The sequence below is a fragment of the Elephas maximus genome, chromosome 13 (genome assembly GCF_024166365.1).
Source record: "Elephas maximus indicus isolate mEleMax1 chromosome 13, mEleMax1 primary haplotype, whole genome shotgun sequence".
Classification (NCBI taxonomy): Eukaryota; Metazoa; Chordata; class Mammalia; order Proboscidea; family Elephantidae; genus Elephas; species Elephas maximus.
The window spans coordinates 21,538,736-21,564,504 of NC_064831.1; positions in this window are offsets into that span (position 1 = coordinate 21,538,736).

Here is a 25,769-nt window from a genome sequence, read left to right on the forward strand (position 1 = left end):
CTCCAAGACCTAAAGTTGCATGAGGAAGTGGCCCAAATGCCCATCATCTCCACTCCTGTCACATCACCTTCCATCTCCCAGTCTTCACCTATGGCCACATGGGGAGTTCCTTATGATCAGTTGACTGAGGAAGAGAAAACTTGTGCCTTGTTTACAGATGGTTCTGCACAATATGCAGCCACCACTTGAAAGTGGACAGCAGCAGCACTACAGCCCCTTTCTGGGACCTCCATGAAGGATAGTAGTGAAGGGAAGTCCTTCTAAGCACCTAGTTGTTCACTTTGCTTGGAAGGTGAAATGGCTAGATGTGGAACTGTATATCGTTTCATAGGCTGTGGCCAGTGGTTTGGCTGGATGTTCAGGAACTTGGAAGGAACATGATTGGAGAATTGATGACAAGGAGGTATGCGGAAGAGGTATGTGGATAGACTTCTGTGAATGGGCCAAAGAAGTGAAGATATTTTTGTCTCATGCAAATGCTCACCAAATGGCGGTCTCGGCAGAGAAGAATTCTGACAATCAAGTGGGTAGAGTGACATATTCTGCAGAAAGCAGTCATCCTCTTTCCTCCAGTCATTGCCTGGGGGCTCAGGAACAAAGTGACCATGGTAACAGGAATGACAGTTGTACATGGGCTCAGCAACATGGACTTCCACTTCCGGAGGTCAATTTGGCTACAACCACTACTGAATACCCAATAAGCCAGGAGTAGAGACCAATACCGAGCCCCTGATATGGCACCATTTTTGAGGTGATCAGCCAGCAACCTGGTAGCAAGTTGATCACATTGGACAACTTTCATCATGCAAAGTGCACCATTTTTCCCTTACTGGAATAGACACTTACTCTGGATACAGATTTGGCTTCCCTGAACGCAATGCTCCTGCCAAAACTACCATCCCTGGACTTATAGAATGCCTTATCCTCCATCATGGTATCCTACACAGTAATGCCTCAGATCAAGGGACTCACTTCATAGCAAATGAAGTGTGGCAATGGGCCCATGCTCATGGAATTCACTGATCTCACATGTTCCCCATCATCATGAAGTAGCTGGCTTGACAGAATGATAGAATGGCCTTCGAAAGACACAATTATGGTGCAGCTAGTTAGCAATACCTTGTAGGGCTGGGGCAAGGTATTCCAGGAGGCTGTATATGCATTACACCAGTGTCCAATATATAGTGCTGTTTCTCACGTAGTCAGGATTCACGGGTCCAGAAATCAAGGGTTAGAAATGGCAGTGCCACCATTCACTATTACTCCTAGGGACCCACTTTCAAATTTTTTGCTTCCTGTCCCTGTTACCCTATGATCTGTGGGTTTAGAGGACTTGGTTCTAAAGGAAGGAATGCTTTCACTAGAAAACACAAAACTGATTCTATTGAACTGGAAGTTAAGGATGACACCTGGCCACTTTGGGCTCCTTAAGCCTCTGGAGCAACAGGCAAAGAAAGGAATTACTATAATGTCTGGTGTGACCGATTCTGATTACCAAGAGGATTTGTTAGGTTGTTAGGTGCTGTTGAGTCGGTTCCGACTCATAGTGACCCCATGCACGACAGAATGAAATACTGAGGGTCCTGCGCCATCCTCCCAATTGTTCTTATGCTTGAGGCCTTTGTTGCAGTCACTGTGTCAGTCCATCTCATTGAGGGTCTTCCTCTTTTTCACTGACCTTCTACTTTACCAAGGATGATGTCCTTCTCCAGGGACTGATCCCTCCTGACAACATGCCCAAAGTACATGAAATGCAGTCTCACTATCCTTGCTCCCGAGGAGCATTATGGTTGTACTTCTTCTGAGACAGATTTGTTCATTCTTTTGGCAGTCCATGGTATATTCAATATTCCTTGCCAACGCTGCAATTCAAACATGTCAACTCTTCTTTGGTCTTCTTTATTCATTGTCCAGTTTTTGCATGCATATGAGGCAATTGAAAACACCTTGGCTTGGGTCAGGTGCATCTTAGTCCTCAGGGTGACATCTTTGCTTTTTAACACTTTAAAGAGGTCTCTTGCAGCCTATTTCCCCAATGCAATGTGTCTTTTAATATCTTGACTGCAGCTTCCATGGGTGTTGATTATGCATCCAAAGAAAATGAAATCCTTGGCAGCTTCAGTCTTTTCTCCGTTTATCAGGATGTTGCTCATTGGTCCGGTTGTGAGGATTTTTGTTTTCTTTATGTTGAGGTGTAATCCATACTGAAGGCTGTGGTCTTTGATCTTCATCAGTGAGTGCTTCATGTCCTCTTCACTTTCAGCAAGCAAAGTTCTGCCATCTGCATAACGCAGGTTGTTAATGAGTCTTCCTCCAATCCTGATGCCCCGTTCTTCTTCCTAGAGTTCAGCTTCTCAGATTATTTGCTCAGCATACAGATTGAATAGGTATGATGAAAGGATATAACCCTGAAGCACACCCTTCCTGACTTTGAACCATGAAGTATCCCCTTGTTCTGTTCAAATGACTTACCTCTTCGTCCGTGTACAGATTCTTCATAAGCACAATTAATATTCTGGAATTCTCATTTTCCACAATGTAATCCATAATTTGTTATGGTCCACACAATGAATGCCTTAGCTTAGTCAATAAAACACAGGTAAACATCTTTCTGGTATTCTCTGCTTTCAGCCAGGATCCATCTGACATCAGCAATGATATCCCTGGTTTCACGTCCTCTTCTAAATCCAGCTTGAGTTTCTGGCAGCTCCCTGTCAATACACTACTGCAGCCAGTTTTGAATAATCTTTAGAAAAATTTCGCTTAAATGTGATACTAATAATATTGTTGGATAATTTCCATATTTGGTTGGATCACCTTTCTTGGAAATAGGCATAAATATGGATCTCTTCCAGTCGGCTGGCCAGGCAGCTGTCTTTCAAATTTCTTGGCATAGACAAGTGAATGCTTCCGGCACTGTATCCGTTTGCTGAAGCATCTCAATTGGTATTCCGTCAGTTCCCGGGGCCTTGTTTTCCGCCAATGTCTTCAGTGTAGGTCGGACTTCTTCCTTCAGTACCATCAGCTCCTGATCATATATTGCCTCCTGAAGTGGTTGAACATTGACCAATTCTTTTTGGTATAGTGACTCTGGGTATTCCTTCCATCTTCTTTTGATGCTTCCTGCATCATTTAACATTTTCCCCATAGAATCCTTCAGTATTGCAACTGAAGGCTTGAATTTTTTCTTCAGTTCCTTCAGCTTGAGAAATGGTGAGTGTGTTCTTCTCTTTTGGTTTTCTATCTCCAGGCCTGTGCACATGTCATCATAATACTTTACTTTGTCTTCTGTGGGCACCCTTTGAAATCTTCTGTTCAGCTCTTTTATTTCATCATTTTTCCCTTTTGCTTTAGTTTTTTTTTTTTAGCTACTCGGCATTCAAGAGTAGGTTTCAGAGTCTCTCCTGCCATCCAGTTAGGTCTTTTCTTTCTCTCCTGTCTTTTCAATGACCTCTCGCCCTCTTCATGTATGATGTCCTTGATTTCACTCCACAACTTGTCTGGTCTTTGGTCACTGGTGTTTAGCACATCAAGTCAGTTCTTGAGATGGTCTCTAAATTCAGGTGGGATATATGCAAGGCTGTGTTTTGGGTCTCTTGGACTTATTCTAATTTTCTTCAGTTTTAACTTGAACTTGCATATGAATAATTTATGGTCTGATCCATAGTTGGCCCCTGGCCTTGTTCTGACTGGTGATATTGAGCTTTTCCATCATCTCTTTCCACAGATGTAGTCGATTTGATTCTTGTGTATTCCATCTGGCTATGTTGACATGTATAGTCACCGTTTATGTTGGTGAAAAAGGTATTCGCAATGAAGTTGTTGGTCTTGAAAGATTCAATCATGTGATTTCTGGCATTGTTTCTATCGTCAAGGCTACATTTTCCAACTACTGATCCTTCTGGTTTTCAACTTTCACATTCCAATCACCAGAAATTATCAGCGTATCCTGATGGCATGTTTGATCAATTCAGACTGCAGAAGTTGGTAAAAATCTTCAGTTTCTTCACCTTTGGCCTTAGTAGTTGGTGAGTAGATTTGAATAATAGTTGTATTAACTGGTCTTCCTTATAGGCATATGGATATCATCCTATCACTGACAGTGTTGTACTTCAGGATAGATCTTGAAACATTCTTTTTGACAATGAATGCAACGCCATTCCTCTTCAAGTTGTCATTTCCTGTCATAATAGACCATATGATTGTCTAATTCATAATGACAAATACCAGTTCATTTCACCTCACTAATGTCTAGGATATTGATCTTTATGCTTTCCATTTCATTTTTGATGATTTCCAATTTTCCTAGATTCATATTTTGTACATTCCAGGTTCCAATTATTAATGGGTGTTTGCAACTGTTACTTCTTATTTTGAGTCATGCCACATCAGCAAATGAAGGTCCTGAAAGTTTAACTGCATCCACGTCATCAAGGTCTACTCTACTTTGAGGAGGCAGCTCTTCCCCAGTCATATTTTGAGTGCCTTCCAACCTGAGGGGCTCATCTTCCAACACTATATCAGACAATATATTTCACTGCTATTCATGAGGTTTCCACTGGCTAATTCTTTGCACAAGTAGACCACCAGGTCCTTCTTCCTAGTCTGTCTTAGTCTGGAAGCTCAGCTGAAACCTGTCTGCCATGGGTGACCCTGTTGGTATTTGAATACTGGTGGCATGGCTTCCAGCATCACAGCAATACAGAAACCCACATAGTATGACAAACTGACAGATGCCTCGGGGACCAAGGGGCTATCAGATTGATATTAGATAATGGAGGTAAAGAAGAGTATGTATGGAATAAGGCGATCTCTTAAGATGTCTCTTAGTACTACCATACTTCTGAATAAAGTCAACAGAAAACTACAGCAACCCAATTCCAGTGTGGTCCAGAGCCTTCAGGAATGAAGGCTGGGGTCACCCCAACAGGCAAAGAATTATGAGGAGCCAAGGTGCTTGCTGAGTGGAAAAGGAATATGGAATGTGTGATGGAAGAAGGGAAGAAGGTATTTATAAGTACTAGTTATGACCACTTGACCAGTTGCAGAAATGAGGACTTAGTGATTATGAGTACTCCGTTCTTGTATGTGTGCGTGAGATACTTTTTTCTTCACTTATAAAATATAAAATGTAAATGGTGCTAGTGCATATTCAATTGTGCACATGTTAATTGTACATGTTAGGTGCAAGTATGACTTTGAAATTGTCGTTTTTTAGAGATTGTGTATGGCTTAAGGAGATGGTACAGGTGCCAAGTTGATCGGGGTGAACTGTGATGGTTAAGGTTGTATGTCAACTTGACTGAACCATGATTCTCAGTGACTCAGCAGTTATGTAATAATATACTTTGGCAATTATGTAATGATGTAATTATACTCCATTTTGTGATGTAATGTAATCACTTCCATGATGTGATTTGATGTGATCAGCCAATTAGTAGTAAGGGGAATTTCTTTGGGGATGTGACCTGCATCCAATGTATATGGGCATTCTGACAAAGCTCGCTGGTTTTTGCTCAGTTTGGATCCTGCACCTAGCTCATCATCATCTGACCTCTGGTTCTTGGGACTTGAGCCAGCAGCCTTCCACCTTACCTGTCGATCTTGGATTCCTCAGCCTCCATAGCCCTTGAGCCAGCAGACTGTTAGGTTCACCAGCCCCTGCAGCTATGAGGCAGGAGAAACCTCCAGCCTGATGCCTAACTCACAGACTTGGGACTTGCCTGCCTCTATGATCATGTAAGACCTTTCCTTGAGCTAAATCTCATATATATATATATACACATACCGACACACTTCACTGCCTTTGCTTCTTTAGAGACCCCAGCCTAAGACATTTCCTTATTTAATTATTTTCCTATGCATTTTTTATTTTCTATATATACTTCCCTTTATATATTTTTTTCCCCCAAATTACTATCTCAGTCCCTGTCCCTTTTTCCATCCTAATAATGGCCTTCTTTTCAATTTTCCCACAGCACACGCAGAGAAACAGACATACCCAGAAACTGACACTAGCATAGTGATTGCGACTATCTCTGTGGGTCTTAACAGAAACACTTGCATCTCTGTAACTAGACTGTTGATTTTCCACTTTCAGATGTAAAGTCTGGGTAGTGTTTCCTCCCATCATCATATGCTTTGAGAAATTTTTTTTCCTTTTTCTTTTTGCCACAGTATCTATAATACGCAAATAATAATGAAAAATATTAAACTTTTCCTTACAGCTAGCCTCCTGTTTGATTTTGAATTTGAGCCATGAATGTCCATGGATTTCTTACCAATTACTGACAAGCTAAATGAAAGGTATAAAGTTATTAGATTTTTTTAAAAAGGAGGAAAGAGCATTGATTTATTTAATATTAACTTTTTGCCATTAGTTGAAATAAAACATCTGTTCTGAATTTTTTAAATAATTCAGTCCTTTTTTACTTTTAGCTGCTGGAATTAATAAAGCTTTCTTTTAAAGTAGTGCATGTTGTCATTAAGTGCCATTGAGTCTACTTATAGCAACCCTACGTACAACAGAATGAAACACTGCCTGGTCCTTTGCCATCCTCACCATCATTGATTGTTAGCTTAAGCTCATTGTTGCAGCCACTGTGTCAATCCACCTGATTGAAGGTCTCCCCCTTTTTTCACTGACCCTCTACTTTACCAAGCATAATGTCCTCCTCCAGGGACTGGTGCCTCCTGATAACACATCGAAAGTAGGTGAGACGAAGTTTCCCCATCCTCTCTTCTAAGGAGCATTCTGGATGTACTTCTGCTAAGACAGAAATGTTCATTCTTCTGGCAGTTAATGGTATATCCAATATTCTTGGCCAACATCATGATTCAAATGCAGTAATTCTTCTTCAGCCTTCCTTATTCATTGTCCAGCTTTCACATGAATATGAGGTGATTGAAATACTATGGCTTGGGTCAGGCGCACCTTAGTCCTCAAAGTGACATCTTTGCTTTCAACACTTTAAAGAGGTCTTTTGCAGCAGATTTGCCCAATGCAATACATCATTTGATTTCTTGATTGTGTATCCAATTAAAGTGAAATCCTTGACAACTTCAATGTTTTCTTCATTTATTATGATGTTGCTCATAAAGTAATGCATGCTTATGGTTTATGATAATGACTTATATTTTTAAAAATTGTGTGCCCCTTGGCCTACACTTCTTGTGCCTCACTCCAGATGTCCAACTGTTTTCAATTCCTTTAGCTATTTCTTCTGGTATTTACTTTCATATTTCTATTATATGCATACAGATGTTTTTATTGATCAGTTTTAGACATTCTCTTCAACTTTATGTTATGGTTGATGAGGATATAACTCTGTTAGACCACTCTCCATTTATATATATCAGGTCTTTAACTACCACACCCTCAGGGGCCCAGCTGCTCAGGGTATTTGGACAGGGTTAGTTTAGGAATTAGCCTCTCAAGAATCTAGCACCATGTTCCCTTCCCTACCCTACAGACATTATTAAGAAACAAGCAACTATTTTCTCAGAAATGTTTAAAACAAAAAGAGTTTGAATAAACCCTCTTTCAAAATATTTTGAAGTTCTAGTAACTCGTGAAAATGATTTGCAATGTTGCAAGCATACTTTGCTGTGGATTAGGTGTATCTTACAGTTTAGATTTTTTTGCTTAGGTAGGTAATTCTATAATTTTTAAAATTTGTTTTCTGGGTTAACTGGTATGAGTTAGGTGTCTAACAGCATTTGTTGAACTCTGTTGTTCAATTACAGAAGAATTACTGGGTATAATTTGCTCTTTTTTATCAGCTTTCCTTGGTGGGTGATGTTTACATGATTGAGTGAGGTTTTTGTTGTGTGAGTCTCAATTCTTTTTAACAATTTATTTGCCCTATGATGGTTTAGTATAGTGAAATTTCTACAGTAATGGAGAAGTCAATTTACATTGTTGTAAATGTAGCACTTTGCCTTACGATATTTCTTCCATACAGCATATTATTTGAGGAATCCTTCTAAAACAAAGTTTGCTTGCATATGGAGCAAATAAATCTGTTTAACAAAATATGTGGTTGAATTCTTATGGTTAATATAGAAGCAAGTGTAATTGTTAGTTGAGGACATTTTACAATAATGAGTCATTGTTTAAATAGATCTGTTATTTATGAATGCACTGAACAAGAAACTTTTAAAAATGTTAAAGACCAAGGTAGTAAAAGATGATCATGTTAAGCAATTTTAGTCCTCTTTATTAACCCAAACACATGGAATATTTATTGCATCGTAAAGAAATTTGATATCTCAGCGCATTTGATATCTTGGGTTTCTTAACCAATCTGGCTAATTTTCGATCTGGAAGGACGATGAAAAATGAAATAGGAGAAAGTAGGACAAATGTGTTAGAGAAAGAACATAATATCGGGATGAGTGTAAAAGTTCGTCAGAAAGGTGAAGGGAAGTGTGAGTGTGTGTGTGTGTGTGTGTACAATAGATCATCGAATTGGTTGTTGGCCAGAGAGGTAAATGTATAAGTTATCTTAGTTTCCTACTGCTTCATCTTTTCTCCTAACCAACTTTCAGTGTTTTCTAAAAATTGTTTATTAATTACCGAAAACAATGTTTATGTGGTTGGACTGAATTCAAAGTTATAACATGGTTAAACAACATGGTTAAGATTCAACATTGGCAGAAAGGAACGGAAGATAGCTTTTTGGTTACTTTTAAATCTCTAGGTTGTATAGGGCAAGGCTGAGGAAAAACACTGTCTGCCGTACTGGAGAGAATGGAGTAAGGAATACAGAAGATGGCATGTACCTAGCAGCTCTTCAGTGCACGTGGAAAAAGAGGTGTGTAACCGAGGGACTGCAAAAGTCGCCTTATTTTATCACCTGTGCTTTTCTTCCCGTTAAGCAAGAAAAAAGTCCAAATAATCCCAGATTATGCTTCCAAAGAAGAGGTAAGACATAAAACAGGAAGATTTGCTGATTATAAAGTAAAGAGAAAAAAAAAAAAGTTGCCATCAAGTTGATTCTGACTCATGGCGAACCCATGTGTGTCAGAGTAGAACTTCTCTCCATAGGGTTTTCAATGGCTGATTTTTAAGAAGCAGATTGCCAGCACTTTGTGCCAAAGTGTCTCTGGGTGGACTCAAACCTCCAGCCTTTCTGTTAGCAGCCAGACATGTTAACTATTTGCATCATCCAGAGTAAAGAGAACATGATTGTTTATCGTGAATGTGGTTACTTATGGATCTAGAAACCAGTGAGTCCTAAGTTCTTTATGATGAAAACCTTTCTAAATCACATTCAGCTTTCTCACAGATATTGTTCATTACTGAGCCCTGGTGTCACAGTGGTTAACAGGTTCACTGCTAACCAAAAGATTGGCGGTTTGAATCCACAAGCCACTCCTTGGAAATCCTGTGGGGCAGTTCTACTCTGTCCTCTACAGTCTCTATGAGTTGAAATCGACTCAATGGCAGTGGGTTTTGCTTGTTTTATAATAATGCCTAGGTAAGAAAGGGTAGAAAGGGTGAATTATCCAAAATCTATCATTATTGTTGGGAAAACAGCTAAAATTTCATAGCTATCTTATTTCAAGAAAGATTGATATATTTGACTATATATATATATATATAAAAAATGATAAATCACCATAAGCAAAATATAAGAAAAAGGATATATTCTGCGGAAAATATTTGCATCTTCTGGCTTAGGTTAAAGACAAAGAGCCGTTATTCCTAATATATAAAAGAAGGTGCTAAAAACAGGAAAGAGAAAGACCAACACTGATAGAAAAAATGGGCAAAAGATATGACAGGCAGCTCACAAGAAGAAATGAAAATGGCATTTAATGACCTTTAAAGACATTTAAAAATGCTCAAACTCACTTATAATAGAAGAAATGCCAATTAAAACTACGTTGAGATACTATTTCTCACCATTTAGATTAGTATCAACCCAATGGTTTGGTAGAATATTCTTTTAGCAAGACTGTGATGAAATAGGTATTCGCATACAGTGCTGGTCTGGACCCAAAATTGTTACATCCACTATGGAAAAAAAATTGGCACTATTTTTCCAAATAACACATTCACTCACTTTTTTTTGATCCAGCATTGCAACTTCTAGGAATTGCTGGTATAAATAGAAATGAAATTTGTAAAAAGTTATTCATTGTGTCATTTTTTGTGGTAATAGTTAAGGAAAAAAACAAAACAATAACAACACACACCAAAATGGTCCATTACATCTCACAATGAATACTGTGTGGACATAAAAGGGGGCGAGAAGATTCTCTGTACACAATGCTGTATAATTTCCAAGACATAATATTAAGTAAATAAAGTAGGGCACGGAATATTGTATATAGGATATGTCACTTTTTGTGTAAGAAAGGAGGAGAAATATGACTATGTGTGTGTGTACACTCATATATTTGCTTATATTGCAAAAGGACACATTGAAAGGATAAACTAAAAATTAACATAAATAGCCTATATAGGAGGGAGGAAACAGGTAAAGATAAAGGACGGATGGAAATGAGTCTCATCTGAATAGATCACGTTACATAGTTTCAACTTCAGAATTATGTAAGTGATGTACATATTCACAAGTTAAAAAAATTAAAGTAATACTTAAAAAGTGAAAACAACTAAAATGAATGAGCCTGAACGCAAAGCAAGTTGGAGACAAAGTCACTCAGAGGAAAGGATTATCGCAAGTGCCTTCTGAACTTAATATTTTGATGATACATCCAAGGTATATTCTATAGACATGTATGTTCTAAGGTTATATATTCTAAAGATGTATAGAGCTACAAAGAATTCTGAAACTTCAGCCAGTAGACTGTTAGTAGTAATACTGGTAGAATTATTTTAAAATAATCATACCTATATTGTGGAATAAAGCAAAAAATATTTATGTTAATATTACTGGGGACCAAGATTTTCAGTGTAATAGAAAAAAGATACAAGTACAAATACATTATGCAAAAATTTTGTAATGTTAAATTTGATTTAGAAATAGGAGCACTTGATTTTTTTTCCTATAAATACATATTTCTAATCTCCGACCACAGAAAAGACCTAGAAGCAATGATAAGGTAGCAGTGAGCTAGCTTCCCTAGCAATTGGATTGTGTCTGAAGAGATCATTTCTTCTGAAGTAAATTCAGCCTGCTTTGGAAGAATGGCTCATTCTAGATCTAGGACAAGAAATACGTAATATAATCCTGGGGCATCTCATACCTAACAGCAAGGGATGCTTTCAAAGACTAGTAAAGTCACAGAAAAAAGACACAGAATGCAAAATGAAAGGGCTCCCTCTGGCCAAAGATGGGACAATTTGAGCATCAAAAATTAAAATAAAATAAAATAAAAAAGATTGCAAGTGACTCAAAGATATCGAATAGAAAACCCAGAAATTCACAATGACACTAATAAAAAGAGATTGCTCCCCCCACCAAAAAAAACCCTCAAATAAAAATTCTTATTGTGAGCATTTGAAATAGCTAGAGAACCCATTAACTTGAAAATTGATAACTAAAGGGAAAGACTTAAGCATTCATCCTGTCTAGCATTCATCATCATATTCAAATAGCCCTAGCTGTTTTGAGGGAAGTGATTTGTAGGCGTGATTATGCTGATACAGTGACTAAAAAAAGTCTGTATTTTTTTTCTGGGGACACATGCTGAAGTTTGTAAGGGTGAAATAGCACATGGGTTGGCATTTGATTTAAAATGTTTCAACAATAGAGAGATAAGTGAAGCAGAGGTATCGGCATTGTAATTAACTCTGGGCGATGGATATAGGGGAGATACTTTTATTATTCATTGTGCTCTCTCACCTTGTGTATAAAGACATCACGAAAGACCCCGGACTCCCAGATCACCCTCTTTCATTCCTCTCTACTCCCCTAAAGGCTTTGCATGTAATTTTTTTGTTGCCTTTTCTACAGCTCCCAATTCTTAACTTTTCTGCTGAGTCCTTTCCAATTTGTGGCCCATCATCAACAAAATGGAAACCCTGGTGGCGTAGTGGTTAAGTGCTACAGCTGCTAACCAAGAGGTTGGCAGTTCAAATCCACCAGGCGCTCCCTGGAAACTCTATGGGGCAGTTCTACTCTGTCCTATAGGGTCGCTATGAGTCGGAACCGACTCGACGGCAGTGGGTTTGGGTTTTGGGTCCCTTAAACCTACCAGTTTTAAATTTCATACTATCAGATGATCTGACCTTCTGCCCCTCAGGTTTGCTTTCATCTACTTATCTTCAGGCCATTACTCCTCATTTCTCAACAGTAATTAACTTCTGGTCGATTGTCATTCTCTCTAACAGTAATTCTGAATTAATTCTCAGGAATTTCAATATACACATGGGTGATTGTTCCCACACCTGTGCTCTCTGTTCCTTGAACTCCCATTCTCCAATGATCCTGTCCTTCATCTACCTCAGCCATTCACTGCTATGGTCAAACTCTGACTTTGTCGTTACTACTAAATGCAGCGTCTCCATAATCTGAGTTTCATGTCGCCCACTTTCTGACTACTGTTCCTATATTTCTAGCTAACTCTGTCTACTACCCGAGTTCCAGCAATCTTTCACTCCTCATGGGCCTCCAAATACTTGGTCTTATTATTATGTCCCTCGCCCCTGTGATTCCCTTCGCTTCTGGCTTAAAACCCAAGAATAACCAGGATAATTATATTTCATACACAACTGAGCTCCATTAGTCCCTTTCTCAGGTTGTCACAAAAGCACAGCCTTATTTAAGTCCAAATTTCCCCTACTCTTACATCCATGTAAGTTAATGAAACGAGATAAACCAGACAACCACACTGGTCTCAATTTAAATTTGTGAGGTCTTAATAAGTAAGGTCTTAATGCTGCCCATCAACGCTCTGTGCTTGCCAAGTCCATGGACCCTCCCATCATTAGATGACTATTTCTCAACTGCTCCTATATGCTCGTGCCCTCTGCATCTTCTTCTTTAGCTTCACACTCTAATGACTACCTTGCCTCCTTCTTAAGCAGAAACCTGGAGCAATTAAAACAGAACTTCCATAGACTCCTATCACTACATCTACTGATTTTCAACCTCTGTCTCCTTTCATAGACTAACTGTGTAAAACTAATTCCTCCACTAGGACAGAGCCTTCTGCTTTGGGCCCCTACTCTATAAGTGTCCCTGTTTTGGCCCTTCTTTGGTTGCATTTCTTTCCATGGAGTAAGGTGTGCTCATGACCAAATGGACATGCCCACCCAAAGCTCATCTTCCCTCCCCTTCTAGACCATACTCTGGACTGCCAAGAACCTGGAATGCCCTGCCTAAGATGTCCCAAGGCCAGTTAGAAATCCTTTACTGACCTCTTGCTGTGATGTGTACATACCATCCAAAGGCAACCAAAGGTTTGTTGAGTGTATGTGTTGTGGATAGATATGTGTATGCAAATCCTGGAGGAGACGAAAGGAGGCAGTGTTCGAAAGAGAAGGGAGGGGGGGAATAGCAGGGATCTGCCATCTGTACTCTTTTTTTTTTTTTACTCTTGTCCTGAGCCTCTATTGCTTAACCAACGATAAATACTCCAGTATATATGTAATATATATATGCATATATATGTTTTAAATCTCTCGTACATTGTTTTCCCTTTTTGTTGGATTATTCTTGTCACTATACAAAGGTACAGAGCCCTGGTGGCACAGTGGTTAAGGGCTCAGCTGATAACCAGAAAGTCAGTATTTTGAATCTGCCAGCCAATCCTCGGAAACCCTGTGGGGTAGCTTTAATCCGTCCTATAGAATTGCTATGAGTTGGAATAGACTTGACGGCAACAGGATTTTTTTATACAAAGGGGCTGTTAAATATGCCCATCTTAAAACAAATGAAACATGAACCTTCTCTTGAACCTACTTCCCTATCACGTATCACCCCACTTCTTTTCTTGCTCTACTTTGCTGCAGTCTTCTAGAAAGAATTGCCCTTGCGCTCATTGACTCCAATACTCGTATTTGCTATTAAACTCAATCAGGCTTTCACCACTATCACTCCACCAAAATGGATCTTGGAAAGGTCACCCCAAATTCCCACATTGCTGAAGCCTGTGGTCACTTCTCAGTCCTCACCTCACTTGATCCAGCTATTCAATCCTGCCTGCTTGATACCCATTTTTGGTTTGGTCTGAGGACATCTTAATCTTGCTTTTGCTAATAACTCAATGGCTCAGTCTACTTTTCTCAGCCTGCTTTACTGGCTTCTCCTCAGATCCCTGACAACTTAATATTAGAATACACCATAGCATAGTCCAAGGGCCCCTTTTCTCCAAGGTTTACACCCACACCTTTGGTAACTTCACTCATTCGCATGGCTTTAAACACTCTCTTTGTGCCACTGGCTCCCTAAAACATATATCATCAGCTCAACCTCCCAAATTGCAGACTTGTGTATTCAGCTCAGTACCCACTTCTGAGTGTCAAATAGACATTTCAAACTCACATATAAAAAACTGACTTCTGGGTCATTTCTCCAAATGAATTCACCTTCTCCATCTCAATTAATGGCCAGTCCATTGTTTTGGTCATTCAAGCCAAAACCTCCAAAGTCTTCCTTGACTCCTCTATTCCTTTCAGATCTCACAGACGATCTTTTGGCCATACTTATGTGGCCTCGTTTCATATCTCTACTGCTAACAACCTGGCGTACTCCACTATCATCTTTCCCATAAATCCTTGCAGTATCTTCCTAAATGTGCCCCTCCTTCTACCTTTGCCCCCCACAGCCCATTCTTAACACATTCTCTTCAATGTAAGTCAGTATCTCACTCCATTGCCCAAAATCCTTCATTGGATTTCCACTTCACTCAGAGTAAAAGTTCTTACAGTGCCTACAAGGTCCTACATGATGTGGCTCCTGTTATCACTCTTATCTCCTTTCTACTACCCTCTTTCTCAGCTCCAGGCTTTCTGTCCTCCCTCTTGTTCCTTGGAAACTCCAGGCCTGCTCCTTAGCTTGGATTGTCCTGAAAGCAGAGTTGGTAATAAAGGCTTGCATGCAGGTAGTTATTTGGGAATGATTTCAGGGAGAAGTGAAGAACAGAGACAGTGAAATAGGGAAGGAGGGAAAGCCAATACAAGGCAATAAAAGGATTCTGTGAGCAGCCTTATGGCATGCATCTTAGAAATGCCTACCTGGGTGTAAAGGGGGAAAGATTTGTCCATTGGCTCCACCCTCTAATGGTCAGAGGTAACCCCTTGGGCATAACTTCCCTATACTTTTGGATTGAGCATGCATGGGTGTTCAGCTCACTCTAGTTAGAGAAGTTCTAGGGTAGAAATTGAGAATTGTGTGGCAGGTGAAGCTGATGGAAGCCAGTGAGGAAGTGATACTACAGCAGTGGAAGGAGTAAGATTGGGATTGAGTGGATCCGAAATGGCCCACAAGAGTGGATCCGAAATGGCCCACAAGAGCCATGAAATATTTTACCTTAAGGCCTTTCTTTTGGCTATTTCTTTGTTTATAATCTTCTTTCCTCATAGTCACATGCCTAACTTCCCAATGTTCTTCAATTCTCTGTTCATATGTCACCTTCTCATTGGACGCACACTGACCACTCCATTTAAAATCGTAATCTGATCCACCTTGCCACTTCTGATCCTTTTTACTTTGTTGTACTCTTTCTTTTTTTCCAGCACTTATAGTCTTCTAGTGTACTATATGATTTATTTACTTATTGTCTTTATTATTTGTCTACTCCTTCTAGAATGTAGACTCCATGAGGCAGGAGTCTTTATTTTGTGCACTCTACAGTGATAGTGGGGCATTTGTCAGCTGTTTCCTAATATGGCTCTGTCATCATAGTGACATTCAGGTTAGACTTCTTCCTCCATGGGGGCAAGGGGAGGAGTCCTATGCCCGGAATCTATCCTAGGTGAGTTGCCATTGACGATATTGCTAAGAAAGTATAAAAATGTAGAGTATTCCAGGGTACTTTGGGTTGGCCTAACAGTGATGATGGCTTAAGTACTGGTTTGCTTGTATCTGAGGCTAACAGAAGAAAAGTATGTCTTTCATTGCTACCAACACTTTAATAATTAGTCGACGACACACACTGACTCCTCCTTTGTGATTGCACTGCATGAACTGCAGGTGACCAAATGCCCACTCTTGGTCTTTGGGTGTCTTTTGACTCCATATGCTGGTTTGGTTTCCATCTCTGTTAACAGGCAGGGAGTCCATAGCACTCTTATGACTAACTCCATGGGTAATAGCTCTTGTCACTGAGTGTAAATTAAAAATGACAGCTTGCTTTCATAGATAGTGGACACATATAGCATTCAGTGATCCTTTCCATGCTGTGAGCAACCTCAGGAATGTGGAAAATACTTGAAATATTTGAGGCTTCCATTAAGAACTTACGTGAGTTGTTTACTATTTAGGGGCTCAGTTTTTCTCTCAGTAAAAGATGTGTTGTCACTGTTCTTAGGTGCCATTGAGTATGTTCCGACTCACAGCGACCCCACGCACAACAGAATGAAACACTGCCCGGTCCTGCACCATCCTTACAATCATTGTTATGCTTGAGCTCGTTGTTGCAGCCACTGTGTCAATCCACCTCACTGAGGGTCTTCCTCTTTTCTGCTGACCCTGTACTTTGCCAAGCATGATGTCTTTCTCCAGGGACTGATCCCTCCTGACAACATGTCCAGAGTATATAAGACACAGTCTCACCATCCTTGCTTTTTAGGAGCATTCTGGTTGTACTTCTTCTAAGACAGATTTGTTCATTCTTTTGGCAGTCCATGGCATATTCAATATTCTTCGCCAACATCACAATTCAAAGGCGTCAATTCTTCTTTGGTCTTCCTTATTCATTGTCCAGCTTTCATATGCATATGATGCAGTTGAAAATACCATGGCTTGGATCAGGCACACCTGAGTCTTCAAGGTGACTTCTTTGCTTTTCAACACTTTAAAGAGGTCCTTTGCAGCAGACTTACTCAAAGCAATGTGTCATTTGATTTCTTGACTGCTGCTTCCATAGCTGTTGATGGTTGATCCAAGTAAAATGAAATCCTTGACAACTTCAGTATTTTCTCTGTTTATCATGATGTTGCTTATTGGTTCAGCTGCGAGGACTTTTGCTTTCTTTATGTTGAGGTGCAATCCATAGCGAAGGCTCTTGTCTTTGGTCTTCATTAGTAAGTGCTTCAAGTCCTCTTCAATTTCAGGAAACAAGGTTGTATCATCTGCATAACACAGGCTTTTAATGGGTCTTCTTCCAATCCTGATGCCCCGTTGTTCTTCATATAGTCCAGCTGCTCAGATTGTTTGACCAGCATACAAATTGAATAGGTATGGTGAAAAGATAAACCCTGACATACACCTTTCCTAACATTAAACCAATCAATATCCCCTTGTTCTGTCTGAACAACTGCCTCTAAATCTATGTAAAGGTTCCTCATGAGCACAATTAAGTGTCCTGGAATTCCCCTTCTTCACAATGTTATCCATAATTCGTTATGATCCACATAGTTGAATGCCTTTGCTTAGTCAACAAAACACAGGTAAATATCCTTCCAGTATTCTCTGATTTCAGCCAGGAACCATCTGACATCAGCAATGGTATCCCTGGTTCCACGCCCTCTTCTGAAACCAGCCTGAATTTCTGGCATTTCACTGTCTATATACTGCTGCAGCCATTTTTGAATGATCTTCAGCAAAATTTTGCTTGCATTTGTATTAATGATATTGTTCTATAATTTCTGCATTTGGTTGGAGCACTTTTCTTTGGAATAGGCATAAATATGGATCTCTTCCAGTAAGTTGGCCAGGAAGCACTCTTCCATATTTCTTGGCATAGAGGAGTGAGCACCTCTAGCACTGCATCTGTTTGTTGAAACATCTCAATTGATAGTCTGTCAATTCCTGGAGCCTTGTTTTTTGCCTATGCCCATGGAGGACAGGTTTCAGCTGAGCTTCCAGACTAAGACAGACTAGGAAGAAGGACTGAGCAGTCTACTTCTGAAAAGCATTGGCTAGTGAAAACCTTACGAATAGCAGCAGAACATTGTCTGATATAGTGCTGGAAGATGAGCCCTCCATGTTGGAAGGCACTCAAAAGAAGACTGAGGAAGAGCTGCCTCCTCAAAATAGAGTCAACCTTAATGACATGGATGCAGTTAAGCTTTCGGGACCTTCATTTGCTGATGTGGCATGGCTCAAAATGAGAAGAAACAGTTGCAAATACCCGTTAACAATTGGAACATGAAATGTACGAAGTGTGAATCTAGGAAAATTGTAAATCATCAAAAATGAAATGGAACGCATAAACATTGATATCCTAGGCATTAGTGAGCTGAAATGGACTGGTATTGGCCATTTTGAATAGGACAATTGTATAGTCTACTGTGCTGGAAAAGCATGTAGATGTTGTCATTGTTGTTAAGTGCCGTCGAGTCGGTTCCGACTCATAGCGACCCTATGCACAACAGAATGAAACACTGCCCGGTCCTGAGCCATCCTTACAATCGTTGTTATTCTTGAGCTCATTGTTGCAGCCACCGTGTCAATCCACCTCGTTGAGGGTCTTCCTCTTTTCCGCTGACCCTGTACTCTGCCAAGGATGATGTCCTTCTCCAGGGACTGATCCCTCCTGACAACACATCCAAAGTATGTAAGACACAGTCTCACCATCCTTGCCTCTAAGGAGCATTCAGGTTGCACTTCTTCCAAAACAGATTTGTTCGTTCTTTTGGGCAGTCCATGGTATATTCAATATTCTTCGCCAACACCACAATTCAAAGGCGTCAACTCTTCTTCAGTCTTCCTTATTCCTTGTCCAGCTTTCACATGCATATGATGTGATTGAAAATACCATGGCTTGAGTCAGGCGCACCTTAGTCTTCAGGGTGACGTCTTTGCTCTTCAACACTTTGAAGAGGTCCTTTGCAGCAGAGTTACCCAATGCAATGTGTCTTTTGATTTCTTGACTGCTGCTTCCGTGGCTGTCGATTGTGGATCCAAGTAAAATGAAATCCTTGACAACTTCAATCTTTTCTCCGTTTATCATGATGTTGCTCATTGGTCCAGTTGTGAGGATTTTTGTTTTCTTTATGTTGAGGTGTAATCCATACAGAAGGCTGTGGTCTTTGATCTTCATTAGTAAGTGCTTCAGGTCCTTTTTGCTTTCAGCAAGCAAGGTTGTGTCATCTGCATAACGCAGGTTGTTAATGAGTCTTCCTCCAACCCTGATGCCCTGTTCTTCATATCCAGGTAATTTCTAGTACTACTTTCACCCCTGAATTCTATGAATAGCTTTCCAGGGCAGTGCTCTGTTATTTTAGATTTTTACTAAAAGTCTTTTTCTTGAGTGTGATATCTTTAGATCTATCAAGTCTAATTTTCCTAGAACTCTATACCTCTAAGCCTGTTATTGATTATGGTTGACTCTACTTAGAGTTGTTGCTAACGTACAGAAAGGAAGCAAATATTATTAAGTGTCTGACATAACGTTGCTCTTACTCCAACACTAAACTTCAGAAAGTTTTCAGGAAGGTGCTAGAGCATAACAATGGACATTAAGAGCAGAATACTCTGCCTCCCGAAAAGATTGGATCATGTTGTGCCAATTGTGTAGAAAGGCTTGGTTAGATGAAGGGCCGTTTTCTAGCACATTTCCAACTCCTTCAGGCAGTTTTCAAAATGATCGTACATACTTTCTGTAATGCAGAACCATATTCTTGAGCATATTTTGCTTTTTGCAGACAGAAAAGGAAGTGAAATGGTGGATGTTTGGGGTTGTGGTGAAGTCCTACAAATAGGGTTGCTTTAGTGTATCAAAACTTTATCTCCTGAAAAAAAAAGCTGTATATACTAAGGAAGATTGGGTTCAAGAAAATAACCTATGGACTCGTCAGTGACTACTTTCTAAGAGTCTTTTAGGGGAAAATAAGGACATCAAGGGTTAAATTATCTGACAATTAAAGCAGAAAACACACACAGCAATGGTATATCATTCTAAGCTGCATTCAGGACAAGTTACTCGGTAAGAATATATTACTCTGAAATTAGCCTACTATAGTCAGACAAATTTGTACACATTCCCAGGTTTAGACTCAAAATAAATTAAGCCGGGCTTCAAATATAAAAAGCATCATGGAAGTAAGTACAGTTTGGTTCCTCACTAACCTAGAAGATTGTTGTTATTGGTTGCCATCCAGTCAGTTTCAACCAGGGATAGATTACTCAATAAGAAAGGTTTGCATGGGCTTAATTGTGTTTATTTACTAATCTGCAGTGCACAGTTTCACACCCCATGTGAAATTTCGCAGCACAGATTAGTAAATAAGCATAGTTAAGCCTGACGTTGTGAAACCCATGTGAAATTGTGCACTACAGATTAGTAAATAAGCACGATTCGGCCCGTGCATAACTTCTTACCATAAGGCGGTACGTACTGTGCTTACTAGTTAATCTGCCCCTGATTCCAGCTCTTGTTGACCTGATGTGCGCAGAGTAGAATTGTGCTTTACAGGGTTTTCAAGGCTGTGACTTTTTGGAAGTAGATTGCCAGGCATGCCTTCCAAGGCACCTTTTGGTGGATTCAAGCTGACAAACTTTTTGCTAGTAGTCAAGTGCTTAATCATTTGCACCACTCAGTTAGTTCCCTGGAAACCTTCTGGTAGGAGGTGAAGATAAAGATATGGCAAAATGAGGTTAGGATGGTCAAGTTAAGATGCACACCTTAAGTTCAGAAAAATAAAATGATAAAAAATCAAGCTCCTGATTATATGATTTAAAATTCCTATTATGTCTGTTCCAAAACACTTATCACAGTTTGTAATTACATGTTTCATAATGTTTTGTCTGCCTCCTCCCTTTCAATGTATGGTCCATGAAGGCAGGGATCATTCTATTCTCAGCATTTAATACAGAGCCCGAGACCAGTGTGGTGATAGCTTTGATTTCAGTGACTTCACTATTTGATTCTGTATCACCTGCCGCTTTGAACTCAGAGACACACCAACTATCTAAAACAGTAGTTTTCAATCCTGGAAACCCATTAGAATCATCTGAGTTATTGCTGTTGTTAGATGCCGTTGAGTCGGTTCTGACTCATAGCAACTCTGTGTACCACAGAACAAAACACTGCCTGCTCCTGCACCATCCTCACAATTGTTTTTATGCTTGAGCCCATTGTTGCAGCCCTGTGTCAACCTATCTCCTATCTCCTTCCATCTTCTCTTGATGCTTCCTGCATTGTTTAGTATTTTCCTCATAGAATCCTTCAATATTGCAGGCTTGATTTTTTTCTTCATTTTTTTCAGCTTGAGAAATGCCAAGAATATCTACCCTTTTGTTTTCTATTTCCAGGTCTTTGCACATTTCATTATAATACTTTGTCTTCTCAAGCCACCTTTTGAAATCTCCTGTTCACCTCTTGTACTTCATCATTTCTTCCTTTCACTTTAGCTACTCTACCTTCAAGAGCAACTTTCGGAGTCTCTGAATCTTCTGAGTAGTTTTTATAAATAGACCTCACGAAGATCAAATAAATCAGAATCTCGAGGGTGATGGTTCTCAAAGCTGTGTTGCTTCTGCCCAGCAGCATCAGCTTCACCTGGGTATTTGTTAGAAATCCAAAATCTTGAGTATCCCTTATATCTACTGCATCAGAAACAGCATGGGTGGGGCTCAGCTAACCCAAAAAAACCTCTAAAAAAAAAAAAAACCTCTAGGCATGGTTTAATGAGCCCTCCAGGTAATTCTGATAGACACTGGAGTTTGAGAACTGCTGTTCTAGTGTGCATCACAATACAGATTGTTGGGTCACATCACCAGAGTTTCTGATTCTGTTGGTCTAGAATGAGTCCTGAGAATTTGCATTTCTAACAAGTCCCCAGGAAGTACTCATCTGCTGATAACAGGACGATATTTTGAGAAACTCTGCTGTAGGGCAGGGGTCAGCAAACTTTTTCTGTAAATGTAACATAGTAACTATTTTAGGTTTTTTGAGCCATATGGTCTCTGTCACAACTACTTAACTCTACTGTTGTTGTCAGAGAAGCAGTCACAGACAATAATAGACAAGTGGGCCTTCAGATGGTGGGCTGGATTTAGCCTGTGGGCTATAGCTTGCCAAACCCTTCTCTAGAGGATGGAACACAGATATTTTCTAAAACAATAGTTTTGAACCTTGCCTGTACATTAAAATAACCTGGTGAGATTTTCAATAACCCTGATTCCCCAGGCCAATTTCATCAGTGCCTTTGGTGGTAGGACCCAGGCATTGGCATTTTTTAAAGTTTCAGAGTGTTGCTGGTGTACAGCCAGATTTGGGAATTAGTGGTTTGAAATCTCAACTGATCCTCTGAACTTTGATTTTGCCTTGTTTTTGACCTCAGGTGCCATTGGAATCTCTTACCCTTGACTTGTTATTGACACCAACTCCCTTTGGAAATGTTAATCAAATATAAACCATGTTAATCAGACAGAGCATAAAAGAGAGGAATAACCCTAAGCATGTAAGATTATAAGGTCGTCGACTTTTTGAATGCGCTCAATTGGTCCATAGTATGTAGCTCATCAACAAGGAGATAAATCGTGAGGACAGCAAGCTTCCCGGTGGTTTGGGGACTGTCCAACTGATTCTTGTTATCTCAGGGTAGAACTTCTGTTGGTCAGTTCTCCAAAGGCTGATGCTATATCTTGCTCTTAAAGTATATCCAATAAGTTGGAACCCAAAGGAAACTAGTTTTGGGAGAGTCAAAAATTGATCGGAATAATGAAGACACACAAAGTAGGACAGTCCTAACCTTCACAAGTTCTTTGGTAAATCAGTCTTTTATCTTCTACTTGGAAAAAAGGAATGTAAGTGTGTGTGTGTGTGTGTGTGTGTGTGTGTGTGAATGAGAGAGAGAGAGAGGTGTGTTTGATATTTTAGTTTGGGAAGGCAAGAAGAGCTAGAAACTGTAACGAAGGATATTTTATTTTTCCTATTTGCAGCTAGGAGCGTGATTGAAGCGAGACCAGTTAGAGGAGTGGATACTGTAAAAGTTAGGGTGTTTCTGAGAAATTCTGCAGGTTCCTGTGATTTAGTGAGCTCCCTTCCGGAAGGAAGCTGTGTGTGTGTGTGTGTGTGTGCACGTGTGTGTAACACTAGTCCAGTGCTGTTCAATAGAGCTTTCTGTGACAATGGAAATTCACTGTGTTGTGCTGTCCAGTGCAGTACCCACTGGCCACGTATGGCTATCAAACACTTAAAACATGGCTAGTGTGAGTGTGGAAGTATGTTTTTTACTAATCTAATTTAATTAGAATTTAAATACAAATAGCCACATGTGGCTAGTGGTTCTGTATTGGACACTGCAGTTTTCGTCAATTGGAGCACAAATTCTTGGCATTTGGTCTCCTTACCGCTCTTCCTTGAGAAATAGCCCTGCAGGCTTGGCATAACCAGATATGTGCTCGGGATATACACGCATTCTGTACCTGGAACAAACATGCACTTGTGGAGCTATGTCTCTGTCTTTTAGTGCCGATTTTGAAAAAAATAGGAATAATAATGATGTCCCAACAGTCTCAGATAGGGGAAAGGTGACAAACACCCTCCTTAGATGTACTAGTTACATTTTTTTGTGGTAACTAGTTGGTAACATGATCAGGTTTAGAGTGAAAATCCCAGAGGTAAGGAAAAACTATGTAAAGATGCAAAACCAAACCCCAGACCAAACCAAAACTGCTGATGTCGAGTCCATTTTGACTTGTGGTGACCCCATGTGTTACAATGTAGAACTTCTTCATAGGATTTTCTTGGCTGTAATCTTTACAGAAGCAGATTGTCAGGCCTTTCTTCTGTGGAACTGCTGGGTGGGTTCAAACTGTTAACCTTTTGGTTAGCAGCCAAGTGCAAACCAATTGCGCTACCTGGGGACATTCGTGAAGACGCAAGATCCAATAATAAACCTGAGTTTGTTTAACCCGATGTTTTTCAAACTTATTTGACTCCAGAACTCATCTGTGTTTCTGTGTGTGTGTGTGTAACATCAGTTAGCAGCCATAGATCTAGCGTTCCATGGAGCACACTTTGGGAAAGACTGCTCCATAAAATGGTTGGTTTCTGCTCCTGCTGCAAATCATGTTCCCAGCTGCTCTATAAATGGACTTTTCTGCTGCTGTATTTTCTGCCTTCTCCCTCCCCATGTAGCTAGTACCATGTCAAGAGCATCCCGGAGCCATTAGGAGCTGTGCCATAGGAATCTCAACCACCACTCATACTATGTACTTGTACCTTCAGTGCCTGTTTGAGCGTCATCTAATGTATGCAACCTCCACTTAATGATGGAATGCACACCAGGTTTATGGCTCAGTGACACATAGCACCTGGTCCATGATGGAAATCTCAGGTAACTTGGTATCATAGTAGAGGTAGGCTTTTGAAGTTCAAATATTTTTAACATTAATTCATTTCACTTAAAAACTAAATGGAAAAAGAGCAAGTGATGCTTTTAAAATGCACAACACCAAAGATGTCAACTCTAGTTTGTAAACATTTTATTATTTCACAGCATATGTAATTAAATAGAGAATAGTTTTTTATATCCAGCTATTCCATTAATATTCACCATACCTTCCTATTGGTGTACATCCTTAGTTTATCTTTGTACATGCAGAGCGGTTTCTTTTTCACACTTCCTCAGCCAAGCAAGATAAAGGACTATAATTACAGAGAAATATAGCTCTGTAGAGTCAAAATGTTCTCTGCGTAATTTTTTGTTCAGAAAATAGGTAACAACTACAAAGTAAGCCAAACTTGTTTGGTTGCCACATTATCAAAGTTTCATAGGCCATGCTGAGCTAAGACATGTGAAATGAATCTAATTTATTGTGGCTTACACCTAAAATAATATACGAGTTCTTCAAATAGAGGAGATATTTAGCACAAGTTAGTATATATATATATATTTAGAAACGCTGGTGGTGTAGTGGTTAAGAGCTATGGCTGCTAACCAAAAAAGGTCAGTAGTTTGAGTCTACCAGGTGCTCCTTGGAAACTCTATGGGCAGTTCTACTCCGTCCTATAGGGTCACTATGAGTCAGAATCAACTCAATGGCCACGGGTGGTGTGGTGTGGGTGATACATATAAAAAAAAAATTTTTATATATATATATTTGTTCAGTTAAGATTATAGCAGAATACTCACATATTTTTATATCTCAGTATACTTATTGCCAAGGAGCCCTGGTGGCACAGCAGTTAAGTGCTCAGCTGCTAACCAAAAAGTCAGCGGTTTGAACCTACTTGCCACTCCGTGGGAGAAAAGGCCTGGCAATCTGCTTCTATAAAGATTATAGCCTAGGAAAACCTATGGGGGCAGTTCTACTCTGTCATATGGGGCCACTCTGAGTCAGAATCCACTGTATGGCACACAACAACAAAAATGTACCTGTTGCCAGAACTTCTAGAACAGATTAAGCAATTCTTTTTCCTTATTTCTTCCTTTTTTTTTTTTTTTAATTCAGTACCAGTATCTCAAACAAAGGACTCCTGAGCAAAGCCAGCAAGAGCAGAGCTCCAGCTACCTATATCCAGAGGATCCGTTATGTCTTCTTTAACTTGTCATTTATTTACTTTGCTTCTTATACATTCTTATGACGTTAATATGATGGATCACACTTCATGCTTACTTGTCATACATATTATAAAGGATTTTGGATCACTTTGTTACTAGAGACCATACTTTTTATTTTCCACCAACCTAGAAGCTAGGCATATAGTGTGACTTAGAATTTCTTGGAAAAGTTAAA